The sequence below is a fragment of the Struthio camelus genome, chromosome 5 (assembly GCF_040807025.1).
Source record: "Struthio camelus isolate bStrCam1 chromosome 5, bStrCam1.hap1, whole genome shotgun sequence".
In the NCBI taxonomy this organism is placed as follows: Eukaryota; Metazoa; Chordata; class Aves; order Struthioniformes; family Struthionidae; genus Struthio; species Struthio camelus.
The window spans coordinates 46287821-46302909 of record NC_090946.1 but is presented as its reverse complement, the minus strand read 5'-3'; the positions used below and the strand labels follow the sequence as shown (position 1 = coordinate 46302909).

The window sequence follows — 15089 nt, the reverse complement described above, 5'->3', positions numbered from 1 at the left end:
CTAGTTCCAGTTTAAAATAAACCTCGCTAAGTATCTAGTGTAAACAAAGTTAAAACGTAGATATAACGTGAATCACTCCACTGTTTTCTGAACATACTGCAAATAAGACGGCTTACCAAAAATCTGATTACAAAAATTTTACAGTATTTGAGCCTTGCTATCATATAGTCTTCAGTAATGTGCTGAATATGTATTTCTAAAAGAAATAACAGTTGAGTATGCCATTGTCACTAGATTCGCAGCAGATGATGATGGTCATGTCTGTTTGTTTTCCAGATCTAAAGGTCCGTGCTTTGGATGTATCTCTTTTATCAAACTAGATAAACTGGTAGTGTCAGAAACACCAGAAGAATAGGAATTCCTGTTTAGAATGTATGCATTAGATTCCATAAGAGTTGGCTTTCTCAGGTAGGACTGTGTTTTGGGTAGCTCAGAGTTCCTGTGTGTGTGTATTTGGGTGTTAATAAGCAGAAGAAAGGGCCTCTAAGCTGCATTTTATGAATAATACAGTAATCTCTTGTTTCTTTGTGTGTACTGCGGTAGAGTCTAAGAGCCCTAAGCATGAGATCTGAATATTGGCGCAGTGTTATTGTACACCACAATTTTTTCCTGTTTAATTAAAACCTAAGACAGTATATTATAGAGACAATGTTAAAAATTATGTTAAGAATTATTAGTAATGATAAAGTTCTCTGTGCAGACTCAGCTTGACTCCGTTAATCCTTTTAATAAATATGCACACATCTGCATGATGGTTATTTTTCTGCCAGAAAAGTTTCACTTATGTGTAAAGTAGTCACTGAATTAATGTCACTGCTAACTGTATGGATGCTTTCTGAATGTGACCTACAACTGGATATCATCAGTGCTCAGTAGTTAATCCCAGTTTTGTTAAATTGCATCCTTTCCGGATTCTAGAATGAATTGTTTCAAAAGCCTCACGTACTAGTTTTTCTCCATGTTTACTCTGCATCTCTCTCATCCTGTGATTAAAGTCTTATTCTGCACTCAACTTTATGTACATAAACTGCTTCTGTGCCGTTTTCTATATGTCAAGTCTCAGCCCTGAGTGAACAGGAAGAAAGAAGCTAGCCTTAGTGCCAGCTTGCCTAGGTCTCGCAGGACATAGTCATTGGCCTGCAGAGGGGTGGCGAAAGTTTTGTACTTTTTTCCTGTACCAGGAAGCAATACTAGCATGAACTAGAGGAGAGTGTGGCAAGTGAGCGTGGCAAGGCATTAGTACTGATATATTCAATAGCATTGCGTGTAATAAACTCTTCAGTACTGAAAATGCTGATATTCATGTCAGGTGGTGACAGTGGTGTTTTCAAACAATTAAACAGTGCCTCGGGAAGGTAGTTTGGGTAAACTGAAAGAAATACCACTTATAAGTGAGGAAACTACCAAGTCCCTCACCGTAGTTATGTGCTATACTGTCAAACATTTATTCTGAGTAGGTGAAGCTGATAAAAACATATAGGCATGAGGCTAGTTCTAGTTTCTTACTGTTTTTCAGTGCTAGAGATTTATTCTGCTGTGTTTCTGATGGACAGATTTATGAAGAAGGTTGCTTAAGACACCAGAGCAGCACTGTATAACCCTGTAGGATGTCTACCATCAAATCTCCCACATAAAATGAAAGCTTCTCAAGAGTTTTTAGATAAGCTGTGGTCACATATACCTGGAATTTGACACAGCCTGTGACAAGACTGCTGTTCTTGCCAGAAGTTCTTGGAAATCTTTTGACCACAGTGATACCTTTTTTTTCAGTACTTCTGTACATTGGGTTATAAAGGATGTAAGTTTAATCACTAGTACCATTTCCTGAGGCATGACAACTCTTTGTTGTGCTGATTTGGCCCCAAACCTTTAATGAAGATTCTTGGCCACAGGTAGCATTCGTCATCTCTCATGGTTGCAGTACACAGCTTTGTGCTGTGGGAACCTGGAACACACCTTTGCAGGTGGAGTTCATTCACATAGTGGCACCTGCCCTTCAGAGCTCAATTAAGCTTAGCTTGAGCAGCATGAAGGGGTGCAACTGTAGAACTGGCCAAAAGATAATGGTTTATTAATACCTTTATTTGCTGAAGGTAAAGCAACTATTATCTTCAAAGTAATTCTGGTGGAAAAAATGTTCCTCTGGTACCCTAGTGATCTGTAATGATATCTTTTTTCCTTAACTGCTCGAGTGCAATTTTTTTTTGTTAACAAAAGTTTTTTGGACCTTAAGCATATAATGCAAAATGATAGCTGTTAAATGTAACTGTTCTTCTGTTTGTTGTGTGCAAGTTCGCAAAATTAGAACTATTCACAGTTTCCACATCCGTAGTGTTTTAGTTGGAGTGAGCGCACTTCCTTTAGGAAACAGGTACTGCTTCTGCTAAGGCAGTGGAGACATGAGTGTATACAAAAATATAAAATAAGGATGATGGCTATTTTTAGTAGTAAATACTAGACTTCCTTTTGGGGGAGGGGAGAGGGGAAACTCTACCTGATGTCACAGGGTAAGTTCTGTTAAGATTATGTGAAATGCAGTTTAAAGTACACTGAAGCATACTACTTTTTCTTCATGGACTTTAAAAACTTTTTTAGTACAAAGAATATAAAATCATTTAACCATCACATGAGAGGCACACAAAGATTCTAAGAGTAATGACAGTAGTACTTAGAATATATTTATTGCACTATATGTGCTACAATATTCAAGGATTAAAATCTCCCCCAAACATTTGGCCTACACAACTGCAATTTGCGTTAAGTATCTTACTAGGAAAAAGATGTTCCTCAAGCCTCCTCTGAAGATGTTGATTTAGTAATTCACACACTTCTGGCATTTTCATTTTGTAAAAGGCTTGCCAATGGGTGAACATACTGATTGTCTGCTCCATCTCGGTAGCTGTCTCCTACCTTATCAGGCAGCAAGGCCCTTGAGTTGAAAGTGGAATCTGTGGCTGGGATTAGTCAGTAAGTTTCTGACAATTTTGTAGCACAAACTGGTTATCCCTACTGTCTTGGCATCCTGCTACTTTCCTTTGCACAACTGATCTGCCTTCTTTCTAGCTCTGTTGGAGATATTTTCAGGTTCATGCCTGTACCTTATCTTCTAGTCCCTCTTTGACTTAGGTAAGGTTACTATACACTAGTTTTGCCCAACTCAGCTGAAACAGCAGCTCTCAGGGCCTGTATTGTTTCAGATTATCAAGTACAACACACTTTGCTGCCTTCAAGCAGCTCTGCAGAAGTAAGTTATCTGTAACTAGTAGGAGCTGGTTACAAAGGTAGAGATTGAATAAACTCAGCTATTTGGTAACTACAAAAAATTATGCTTCTATTCCTCACCTATTTTTACAGTTAAGGAAACTGAGACAGAGCATACGTTTATGCTATTCCTTTAGAGCATATGCTGAAAGAAAACCAAGATCAAAGAAAGATGACAACGGGTGAATATGTTGCCAGTGAGAGAATTCTGCTGTATCAGAAAATAGTGATTTATATTAACTACTACTTAGCGTTTGTCAGTTCAATTCCAAAACGTGTCTGTTATAAGTCATTTTGGCAATAAGGCTTTTCTTTTTTTTTTTTTTTTAAATAATCTTCTGCTCCATAGAAAATACAGTACAGCTCTTGGTAAGGTTTTCTGTCTGTGCTCTGCATGTTCCTGGTTTTAGCAGGCTTTTATCAGCACAGGAAAGAACTTAGTAAAGGAAGCTATTTTAAATTATTTGACACAGTGATCCTCTGTTAACTGTATGTTCCTGTGTGTACAGAGCTGGGTTGGCTGATTCAGAGCCACTGCTGACGAAATATTCATCTGTATTGAGCTATCTTGTAAGAAAAAGTTTTCTCCTTTGCGATGCTTTTCAATAAAAGCTGGAAGTGACCTTGTATAAAGTGGTATCAGGAATTAGTGTGTGATAGTGCAAAACCCATTGATATTTCGTCCTTGCTGCAGGAATTACCTGGCCTAGTAATGTGATAATGTGATGGGGTGTCCATGAAAATATTATGTCCAGCACTAATAAAGAAACAAGCAGACTTTTTTCTTTTGTATATTGAGGCTGAGTTCTTTCTTGTTTGCAGTCTTTACCCCTGGATCATTGTGATATACTTTATTTTGGACCTCAGGTTCAAATAAGCCCACTTACATAGTGCTAGTTATGTTACAGGGTTGTGTGGGCTATTGTATAGATGTTAATGTGGGCCAAATGTTTACACACAGTGTCAATCTACTGTCTAGATAAGATGCAGGCGTCAAGGATCAACTGTGGTATTGGGGAATGCAAAGGGAACACTTAGTTATCTCATAACCGTTGTTAGAAAGGGTCACTATTCTCTTCTTTTCCTGGAGGTGTGCAAGTGACTCCTGCAGAAACTAATGTCTTTGTTATTGTAAGGCATAATTTATCATTACTGCCCAAGAAATAAAGGAACAAACATTAATGAAATGGTACATGCAGCCCTTATTTTTAGTACAGAACAAGTAATCAGTGACTGAGCATCTGGAGAAGGGATGCCTAAACAGGCTGTAAACAGCCCAAAAAGAGGAATATAAGCTGTAGAGAATGAGGCTTGAGCTAAGAGATAGAATGGCAAAGAACGAGGGCAGACTACATGGGAAGGAAAAGCAAAAGTCTCTTTGGAGCGCAAGGATTGAAAGATACTCAACTAGTCAAGTGCATAACATGCTTGTGGTCTTTAAATGCTACTTAATAAAGAGAATTAATAAGATTAGTAGCTTGCAGAAAATTTGGAACAGAGTCCGAAGCTAATCCGCTATTTTTCTTCTGTTGGTAAATACACTTTGCTAAACAGCTGCTTGGATGTCATTTAATGTTGCCCACATACAGGGTAACCACTGCTACAGAGTTTGGCTTTTCCTCCATGTTTACGATGTAGCTCCATACTTTATTTCCTACAAACTGTGAAGCGTATTCTGAGATTGTTCATGTCTTTATGGGATTTTATTCAAACTTACAGTATCTGAATGTTTCACAAATAGTTGATTTTCAGTGTCTCAGTTGAACTGGAATGTTTTCATCAACATTTTAGGAAAAGAGACAGTTATAGAGAGAGATGAAAGGCAGAGAAGACATGAATTTTGAAATAATTGTGTGCCCTGTTTTCAGATACTTCTGAGGTAGTTTTGTTTTTTGCATGGAGTACGTTGCACTTCTGACAAATTGAGCTGCAGGGTCTCAAGTCAAGCAATTAGTGAATGAATAGCAACAATTAACAGATACTCAACGTTTAGTCCAAACAGCTTGATTAGCATTGCAAAGAACATTGTGGAAAAGGCAGGGGTAGCTGCGTTTCTAGAGCACCATTTAACTACTTAAAATGTGAAACCATCTGTTCTTTTCTTCATTGCTGTATCTCATTTAATGTATGCCTTCCACTTTCAATAGGAAAGAGGATCTCATAGAAAGCAATTTCCTTCAGTGACCTCTAGGGCAGGCTAAATCTGTGAACTAATGGAGGCAAGAGCCATTTGGAGAGAGGGTGGAGGAGGAAGACACAGAAGCATGATGCATACGTACATGTGAGACAGTGAGAGCTGCATAGATGAGCTTAATCCTGGTATTTCCCAACCTTTATATTTGATGTTTAACCTTAATAGTGGGAACATTGTTATGTTTCCATATGTTTCCAAGTACAAAAATAATGTGTTAGAACATTTATTTTAGAACTAAATTAATAATACTGCATTTGTCTGTGGGGGGTTTGGAGGGGATGACTAAGATATCAGTGCTGAATACCCTTGAAACGGAATATAATAGTACGAGTCATTGAAGTGTCCCATAACATAGGCTAATGCTGCACAGATCTATATCCTCAGGAAACTTAAAGAATTGTGTTTTGATAATTCCAAGTTTCAACAAAGAGTTAAGAAACAGAAATAACGCTTGCTAGGAACCAAGTCAGAAATTCCAGTTAAACTATCTTTGCTTGGTTTTTCTTTGACTCAGCTGGTCAGCAGGTGTAGAGGATTTTGGCCTATGTTTCGGCATTTGGAGAGTACACCCATTGCTAAAACTCCTGGGCACACATTTCTGTTGGAATGCTGCTGATGTCATGGAAAAACAGGACCTTCGTGGTAACCCCTAACAACCAGCACTTTAGGAAACAACAAATGTTACCTCCATCAAGATATTGGATTTTAAAGAGACTTAACAGGATAGTGCCTGTCTGCCAAGAATCATAAACTTGTACTAATTTGACTATAGTTTTCCTAAAAGCACCAGCTTGCTGCTGAGGTCTAGCCATGATTTTGATACGCCTAATAAAAGTAGAAATAGTTCTATTTAAATCTTTAAATAGCTAGAATTTACTGTTCTTTCCATCACCTAAAAGTTTCATGGTCTTTCACATTAGAAATTAGTGATGGTAGGTTAGTTACAAGGGAATAACACTGTAATTCTCATAATTTGAAAAACATTAACTTCTTTCCAAGGTATATTTTCCTTCCAGTAAAATGAGTCAACTGGCTTGTTTTTCTAGAAAGGTGCAGAAATGTAGAACTGTGAAATTCATTTTTTTGGGTTTTTTTGCTCTTTGTGAACTCTATTCTTAGCCTCAGCTCTACACGCTGTTTTGCTTTTATAACGTTACTCGTGGTTTCCAAGACTGTATATAGGGGTTTGTTATCAAAGGGCATTCATTCATGTCATACAGTTTGTATTGTTTTGTCATCTTCTGTCTTGATAGAAATAAAGAAATACCGCATCTGTGAAAACACTACTACTCTGACCTTGCAATATAATTCTTTGCTTAACTCTGTCAGACAAACAGTACCATGCAGGAGACTGCTGAATGGCCCAAAATATGCCAACACATTGTCTTTTTGAGAGAACCAATATAGTTCCTAGGACACTTTTGGTGAGGAGGGAGTTGGCTATTCGGTACTGTGTTGATGTTCAGTTTTCTTTGGCTTAGATCTTGAGGTGGTGGTCAGTTGCTTTGTGCTTTTAAAAGGGTTGCTTTGTGCTTTATATTATTATCAACATTTAAATATACCTTTGGTAGGATAGAACTAATGTCCCTGCACCAAGCTTTGCTTTTTTACAGGCCTCTACTTAAGCTACGCTTTCCTTAGGCTTAGATGAGGACCTAAAAAAAACCTTTCTGTGCAGTAACAGTGGTAGAGGAGCAGCTTAGTACTGCATACTTCAAAACCTTAATTTGCCCTAGACCTGATGTTCCCTAAAATAACTGAAGCAAATTTGACTTTAGAATAGGGGTAAGAACAGGTGGTTTAAAAAAAAATGCAGTGGAAACATTTGGAAAATATACAACCACAGTACATAGGATTTCATCGTGTCTGTGGAATATTAGGACAAATGAAGGTTTTCTTCTGTGGTTCCATGCAAGTTTCTTGATGTCCACTGAGCTGTCCAGCTCCTCTTTAAAAAGAGGTGTCATCATGCATTTGCTGATATCTTAATCTGACTCATAAAGCTAATCATTATGTTTACTAACATTTATCTAATAAGGTCAGGTTACAGTTAGATCTGTGGCCTATTAGGAGGACTACTGAGTACACCCACCATATCAGAGGAAAGCTCTTTACATTCCTGTGGAAAGCTGTGGGCCTCCTTTTTTCATTAGGATTAAAATGTCCATTTCTAATTGTGACTTATTAGAACATGAAGGAATGTTTTCTGTAACTTCTGGGTGGTTTTTGTCATTTCTATGTGTTCTGATACATTATAAAAAATTACAAGGTAGTTCCCCTGGCTTTGAATTTAAAGTACAACAATTTTTGAAATTAGGAAAATATTGACAGTTATGGACAGAGCAGAGGATGAGGGAACAATTTTTTGTTATTGACTGGCTTAACAGCTACTATTTAAAAGTTGTTTATAAGTTAAAAATATTAGAACCATTTCTAATATACTGAACAGAGTTCAAGTAGGACAGCAAAATTATGTAAATACATGCAATACTACATGAGTTTGAAATAGCAGTGTTTATTTTCATACGTAAATATCAAAGCCACTCATGATTTTTTTAATATTGCAGGATCCAAAACATACTGACCTCCCTCAGTTATATGGAGCTGAGATGCAGTGTCATGTTCAGTTTTGCCTCAGTGACAAATGTTAAGTCCATCTTATCTTGGAGAGAGAGAGACATGTTTTAGGTCTAGTCATATAAAAATATTATTCTGTTAAGTCATTGGGGGAAAAGAGAGAAGAGAATCCAGGAGAAAGCCTAAGAATCTATTACTTAACTATCTAAATCGATCAAAGTTCATCAAGTCTATTGTTTTACGAAAAAGGAAAGGACAGTTGGGGCTGTGAAGGTAGAGGGCAGGCTTGGATGCAGTGACCATGAGATGATGGAGTTCAGGATTCTGAGAGTAGGGAGCAGGGCAAAAAGCAGGATCACAACCCTAGGTTTCAGGAGATCAGACTTTGGCCTCTTTAAGCATCTACTTGGAAGAATCCCGTGGAATAGAGATAAAGGGAAGAGGGGTCCAAGAAAGCTTGTTGCTATTCAAGGATCATCTCCAAACTCAAGAATGGTGTATCCTAATGAGCAGGAAGTTGAGCAAAAGTGGCAGGAGGCCCATGTGGATGAACAAGGAGCTTCTGGCAAAACTCAAACATAAAAAGGAAGTATGCAGAGGTGGAAGCAGGGACAAGTAACCTGGGAGAGGAATGCAGGGACATTGTCCTAGCATTCAGTGATGGAGCTAGGAAAGCCAAAGCCCATGTGGAGTTTAATCTGGCAAGGGATGTCAGGGACAACAAGAAGAGCTTCTTTAAGTACAGCAGTAGCAAAAGGAAGGCTAGGGAAAATATACTTCTGGTGCTGAATGGATCCAGGTAGCAAAGGACATGCAAAAGGCAGAGGTACCGAATGCTGCCTTCATGTCAGTCTTTACTGGTAAGAGTTACCTTGAGGAATCCCAGGGCCTGGAGACCAGGGCAAAGTCTGGAGAAAGGAAGACTTTCCCTTGGTGGAGGAGGATCGAGTTAGAGATCATTTAGGCAAAACTGATATCCACAAGTCCATGGGCCCTGATGGGATGCACCCACAAGTGCTGAGGGAGCTGGCAGACGTCATTGCTAGGCCACTCTCCATCATCTTTGAAAGGATGGAGAACAGGAGAGGTGCCTGAGGCCTGGAAGAAAGCTAATGCCTGTGTAGTCTTCCCAAAGGGCAAGAAGGAGAACCCAGGGACCTACAGAGCAGTAAGCCTCACCTCCATCCCTGGAAAGGTGATGGAACAGCTCATCCTGGATGCCATCTCTAAGCATGTGGAGGAGAAGGTGGTGATCAGGAGTAGTCAGCCTGGATTCACCAAAGGGAAATCATGCTTGACCAATCTGATAGCCTTGTACGATGGGACAACTGGCTGGGTAGATGAGGGGAGAGCAGTGGCTGTTGTCTGTCTGAACTTCAGCAAGGCTTTTGACGCTGTCTCCCATCACATCCTCGTAGGCAAGCTCAGGAAATGTGGGCTGGATGAGTGGAGAGTGAGGTGGACTGAGGACTGGCTGAATGGCAGAGCTCCGAGGATTGTGATCTGTGGACCTCGACAGGCTGGAGAAATGGGCAGAGAACTCCCTGCACCTGGGGTGAAATAACCCCATGTACCACTATGTGCTGGGTTGACTGTCTGTAGAGCAGCTCTGCAGAGCAGGCCCCCAGGGGTTCTGGTGGGCGAGAAGTTGACCGTGAGCCAGCAGTGCACCCTCGTGGCAAGGGCAGCCAACAGTACCCGGGTCTGCATTAGGAAGAGCGTTGGGAGCAGGCAGAGGGAGGTGAGCCTTGCCCTCTGCTCAGCACAGGAGAGGCCACATCTGGAGTAGTGTGTGCAGTTCTGGGCTCCCCAGTCCAAGAAAGACATGGGCACGCTGGAGCGAGTCCGGGGAACGCCACGAAGGTGACGAAGGGGCAGGAGCATCTCTCATAGGAGGAGAGGCTGTGAGAGCTGGGCCTGTTGAGCCTGGAGGAGAGAAGGCTCAGGGGGGATTTTATCAGTGTGTGTAAATACCTGAGGGGAGAGCGTTGAGAGGACGGAGGCAGGCTCTTCTCAGCGGTGCCCATTGAGAGGACGAGAGGCAGTGGGCACAAACTGAAAGGCAGGCAATTGCGTCTGAGCATAGGAAGATGTTTTTTTAGTGGGAGGGTGGTAGAGCCCTGGAGCAGGTTGCCCGGGGAGGTGGTGGAGTCTGCCTCCTTGGAGCTGTTCAGAAGTTGCCTGGAGAGGGTGGTGGGCCAGGTGCTGTAGGTGAGCCGGCTTGGGGACGGGAGTTGCACTAGATGATGTGCAGAGGTCCCTTCCAACCTCAACCGTTCTGTGATTCTGTGACTTTTCAAAGCTGGCTTGTGTATTAGCAGTTAGCACTGTGGGTTTCTCTCAAGTGTGGAGATATGGCCTGCGTTTTCTTTCCTTTCTTAGAATTATTTTTCTGAAATTCAGACTTTCTGTGTTTTTTATCCTATCATTTTTACCTGCTTAAGTACTTGTAAAGTACTTGTTCACGTTCATCAATATAGTACCTAAATTGGTTGCCAGTTGCTATAGAACCCTCAGAACACTTGGTGTAAGAGTTGTACCAAAGGCACTTCCCAACTATGAAAGGCTTAAAAATGACTCCTAAGTGAACACCAGTGTTAATGGTGCTAGTGAAAACTGCTTCCGATCTCTTGACCAGATCTTGCAGAAAGCTCTATACGAAATACCTGGTTTCATCTTGGAATATCAAACCATATATATGGTTATGTTACTGAATTCTTCTCTTTTTTTCCTTAAAAGATACTGCTGTTAATAGTTTTTCCAGTTCACACAATGGCATGTCAAATTATTCTTTAGGTAATAAGAATGTTTATTTGTATTTGATAGTTGAGAAAAAATTGGAGTAAGAAAGGGTAACAGCCACCTAAACTACTTGAACCGAGGATGTAAAACTACTGTGTTATTATGAACAGAACAATATTTGCAAAGAGTGAAGGCTGGCAAAAATGCCAACGCACCATTCCATCGTTTTCTTAACGACTTAATTGTAATTTTGTTTGGAGGGATTTCCTTGGGTACTTGGGAGTATGCCTCATGTTAAATTAATTATGAATAAATATGAAGTCTCCTAACTGCTTAACAGAACTGATCAAGATATAGTTCAGAGGTATAAATTGTATTTGTTTAATTTTTATTTCCATATGACAGAAAAAGGTGAACTGTACTCATTTTAGAGTTGAGATTTTTTTTGCCATTTATATCTGAGTTTTGGTATTTCTCCACTCATTTTTCCCTGTGAATCAGTCTGGAGGCTTTTGATACTTGAACCTACTCTAGAAACTGATTTAAAGTGCCCTTGATCTGAGCTCTGATTTTCAGTTTGTTTAGCAATAGCATGTAAACATGCAGGTGCAAACTGAACATTTTAAAAGCCAGGCCATCAGTTCAGGAATGTTTAATAATATGATGACAATTTAAAAAGAAAAAAAAAAGAAAAAAAAAGAAAAAACAGTTGTACTTTTTGTTTTAATTGCTTTTCATCTTGGTAGTTTTGCTTACTACTAGGGAATACTAGGGAATTTTTATCTAAACAGGATTTTTTAGTATTGACTTGAATTTTTTTGTTACATACATTGGACTTTATTTTGCTACTAGTATTACAATTTTATTTTTTTTAACACTAAGGATATGAGTACACTAAATCCCACCTCTCTAAAAGTATTTAATTCTATGCTAATTAAGGAGAACAGTTTTTAATTATAAAAAAAAAAAAAAGAGATACTTGATCAAGCAGCAGTTATTTGAAAGGGACTCCAAAAAATGCTTTACAGTGGAGAAGTGATTAACTATTGGATACTCCCTGCTAAAGTGTGCTCCAAAAAATCCTTAGGGGTGTAATTTTTAAACACATCAGTGTATATTTTTTCCCCAGCTGAATAGACTCATTGAAACTTCTCATTTGAGTAAATTTACAAGCTGCCATATCAGAACATAAAACAGAAGACTTCAGAAAACTTCTCTCCGTTACAAAATGTAATATACTACTAATGAGTGTTTTGTCAAGAATACTCATTTCTTCTCATGATGACTTTATAGTTTTCAACAGATACGGTTAAGAAAGCACCAAAAATAACTACTTTCTTGTGAAAGACTCTGCTTTTTAATACCTATAAAACAAGAAGAAATAAAGGAGGACTAATTAGTATTTAAACTGCCAGTTATTCCTCCAATTTGAAGTGCAAAGTCTGCTTCACGAATTCTGTACCTCAGCCCTGCTGCTGTGAGACTCCTGTCCTTGGGAGAGGGTAGTTTTCTTCCCCTTTCCTCCTCATAGTTTCTTGTCATCAGATTTTTGTAGCCAAGGTCTTGAGGTTTCATCATATTGCAGTGGCCAAGGAGAAGTTGAAGAGATGTTCCCTTTGGGATTTCTTTCTTTCTGTTTGTATTGTAATGAAATAATTCTTAGTCATGTGGCTGAGAAGACTGTGCTGCTGGCTTTCATTGGGACTGCTCTATACTGAGTTCACCAGCCTAATTATTTCTGGATATCTTAAAAGCATCGTTGTAGCCCTTTGAGCTGTTTTAAGCAATGTCTTAAAGGCTCTACAGATCTACGTACCTAAATTCTTTTCTTGAAATCTGGTGTTTGCTCTTTCAGCTTTCAGAGGCACAGACTTCTTCTACCTTAGTTGCACATTCAGATGTTGTGAGTGAAGAGTCACTTAACAGTATATACTGTGGATGTTTCTGGCTGCAGGAATGCCAGAAGTTAATGAAAGAAAATTCTATGTCAAATAGCCTTTATGGAATTTTAGTCAGAAATATTTTGGATCAATATTTCTCACAGCTAGTCCCTTAGGAGTGAGCACTGGGGAAGAAATTTCTTCCAATGGCCTTCTGCTACAGCAGCAAGGAACACAGCCTTTTAGTTCTGGCCTAGCGTCTACCTGAGATCAGTACTAATAACAATTTCAAGAGACCCTGAGAAAGCTGAGGCTCTGGATTGAGTCATCCAGAACTAGAGGATGCGCTCAAGCAGTGGTCAGGCTAAACTGTGTGCTTTTGAAAGTCTTAGTTCATGTCCCTGTTGCTTTGCTTGCAGTGCTTCCCCAGTTGAGATCTCTGTCCATGAGAGATGTAAGGGCCTGTTGCTGAATACACTTGCACTTTTGGGGACCCCTTTAAAAAGTAATTGACAACTTCAGTTTTCACTATCTTCTTTTCATGGAATCTTTGTAGAACAGAGTAGATGACGAGTATTGCTCTTCCCTAGGCTTTCGCCAGAAAAGGCTTTGATATACATAGAGTTCCTTCTCTGGAGTTTACGGGGAGAGAGTAGAGGTGTTGTCACTAAGGCTGGACCTCTTTATAGTAGAAGGTGAAGGTGGGAAAGTAGGGGACATCCACTCATTTCAGCTACAAACCAAGAGTAAGTGCTGATGAGAAGAGAAGAAAAGGGATTTGGATAGTGAAGGCTCTAGCTGTGAGCAACAAAGTGAGAATATCTTACAGGGTTTGAGGGGAGGGTAGTGTAGTACTTTTTTTTCTGAATGCTGGTTGGCACAGAAAGGATTGCTGCCAGTAGACTTGAGTTTATGCTGTTTGTACTATATGACGTTTTTGAGGTGTTGGTGATCATTATGATGCTGGTAGATGAATTCTGAACACAGCTACTGCTTTCTGTATACACTTAAAAAACAAAATTATTTATGGCCAAATAACTTAAGGAGTCAGCATTTTGATAAGATTTTGCTGTCCTGTCATGTTAAAAATAATCTGCTGTCTTAGTTTTCCCTTGCCTGTGTGGCCCTTTAGTTATATGTTTGCTGAAGATCATATGCTGCATAATTATTTTAAGGATCAGGTTGTAATGTGGTGAAATGTAGAGGAAAAAGCAGATTTATAACTATCTATTGTCTACTTCGTGGCATCAAAAATTTCGAACTTCAATAATGTAGGATAAAGAAAGGTATAAAGGTGATTTCTTTCTTCTGTAAGATCATTGGCAAAGTGCGTGAGACTTGGTGTCTTACAGATATTTATTATCCAGTTGCTTCCTCTCACTGATTTTTATCACTAAAAGGAATTTGAAGATAGCAGCCTCCCTTGGAGCAAGGGAAGACCTCACAATTAACAAGCTAAGGGTTTTGTGGAAAAGTGCCTATCTTTAAAAGGTAAAACGTGTCTTGTGAGATGTTTGATAGAGGGCAGGTCTCTGTCTGTCGTTCAGAAGGTAGGCGATTTAACACCTGAGTTTCCAGTAATCTCATAGTTTGTTGAAAAAGAAAAAAAAGAGCATTGTATATTCTCATTACTGAAAAGGCCATTTTAATGCTTAATGCAATTTGAATTTGGCCCTTAATGTTGTGGTCATGTGCCAGGATTATGTTCTGCTGGGGCGCTGTTTCCCTCAAGCTGTCTTTTCTGACCAGTTAGTGATTCCCCTGTGTGGAATCCCTCCAGCATGTGCTCCTAATGCATGGCACATTTTAAAGGGTAATAAAAAGATTTGCATAGCCAAATCTAGAAGGACCGTCAACCCCAATTTCTCTTTTACTTTCAGGACAATTCCCTTATCAGCTTCCCAAAAAATAATTGCTGTCAAAATGTCTATTTTTCCCTGCCAGAAGTGTAGAACCCCCCTGCTGACTGAGTAGAATCCAACTGAAGTTCAGCTGATTCAAAAACATATTTCTAAAAACTTAAATTTTCCTGTTATGCAGAACTTCAGTATGGCAGAAGCCTTGTGAGAATGTCTCTCATACATGTCTCCTCATTCTACCAAATGTATAAAATTTGCTTTTATCCTTTCGTAAGGAGCTGAGAGACTACTGCTGCTGATTGAATTGTTTCAGACATACAGTATCTAGAGGCAAAATAAATGGGAGTGAGTCAGAAGTTTGAGCAGTTTATGCTTTGCTTTATTTTTATCTCACTCAATAAAGTGTACTTCTTAAGGATATTAAATAGCTATAGGTTTTTGAAATTGATCTGTCCTCAATACTGAAAATAACGATCAGTTTTATTAAAATTACGGTCAGTTGCTTCCTGTAGAATCAAGTATTTTCTCTCAAAATTGGGAGCTTCCCTGGTTATCACTATAGTCAGGATAGTGTCT

At 39.3% G+C, this 15089-nt stretch overlaps 1 protein-coding gene across 17 annotated transcripts in view; it reads left to right on the top strand.

Moving 5' to 3' along the window:
• The window catches only part of RAD51B (RAD51 paralog B), a 419964-nt gene that overhangs the window by 108189 nt on the left and 296686 nt on the right, over positions 1–15089 (top strand). The gene's annotated exons all lie outside the window — the stretch shown is intronic.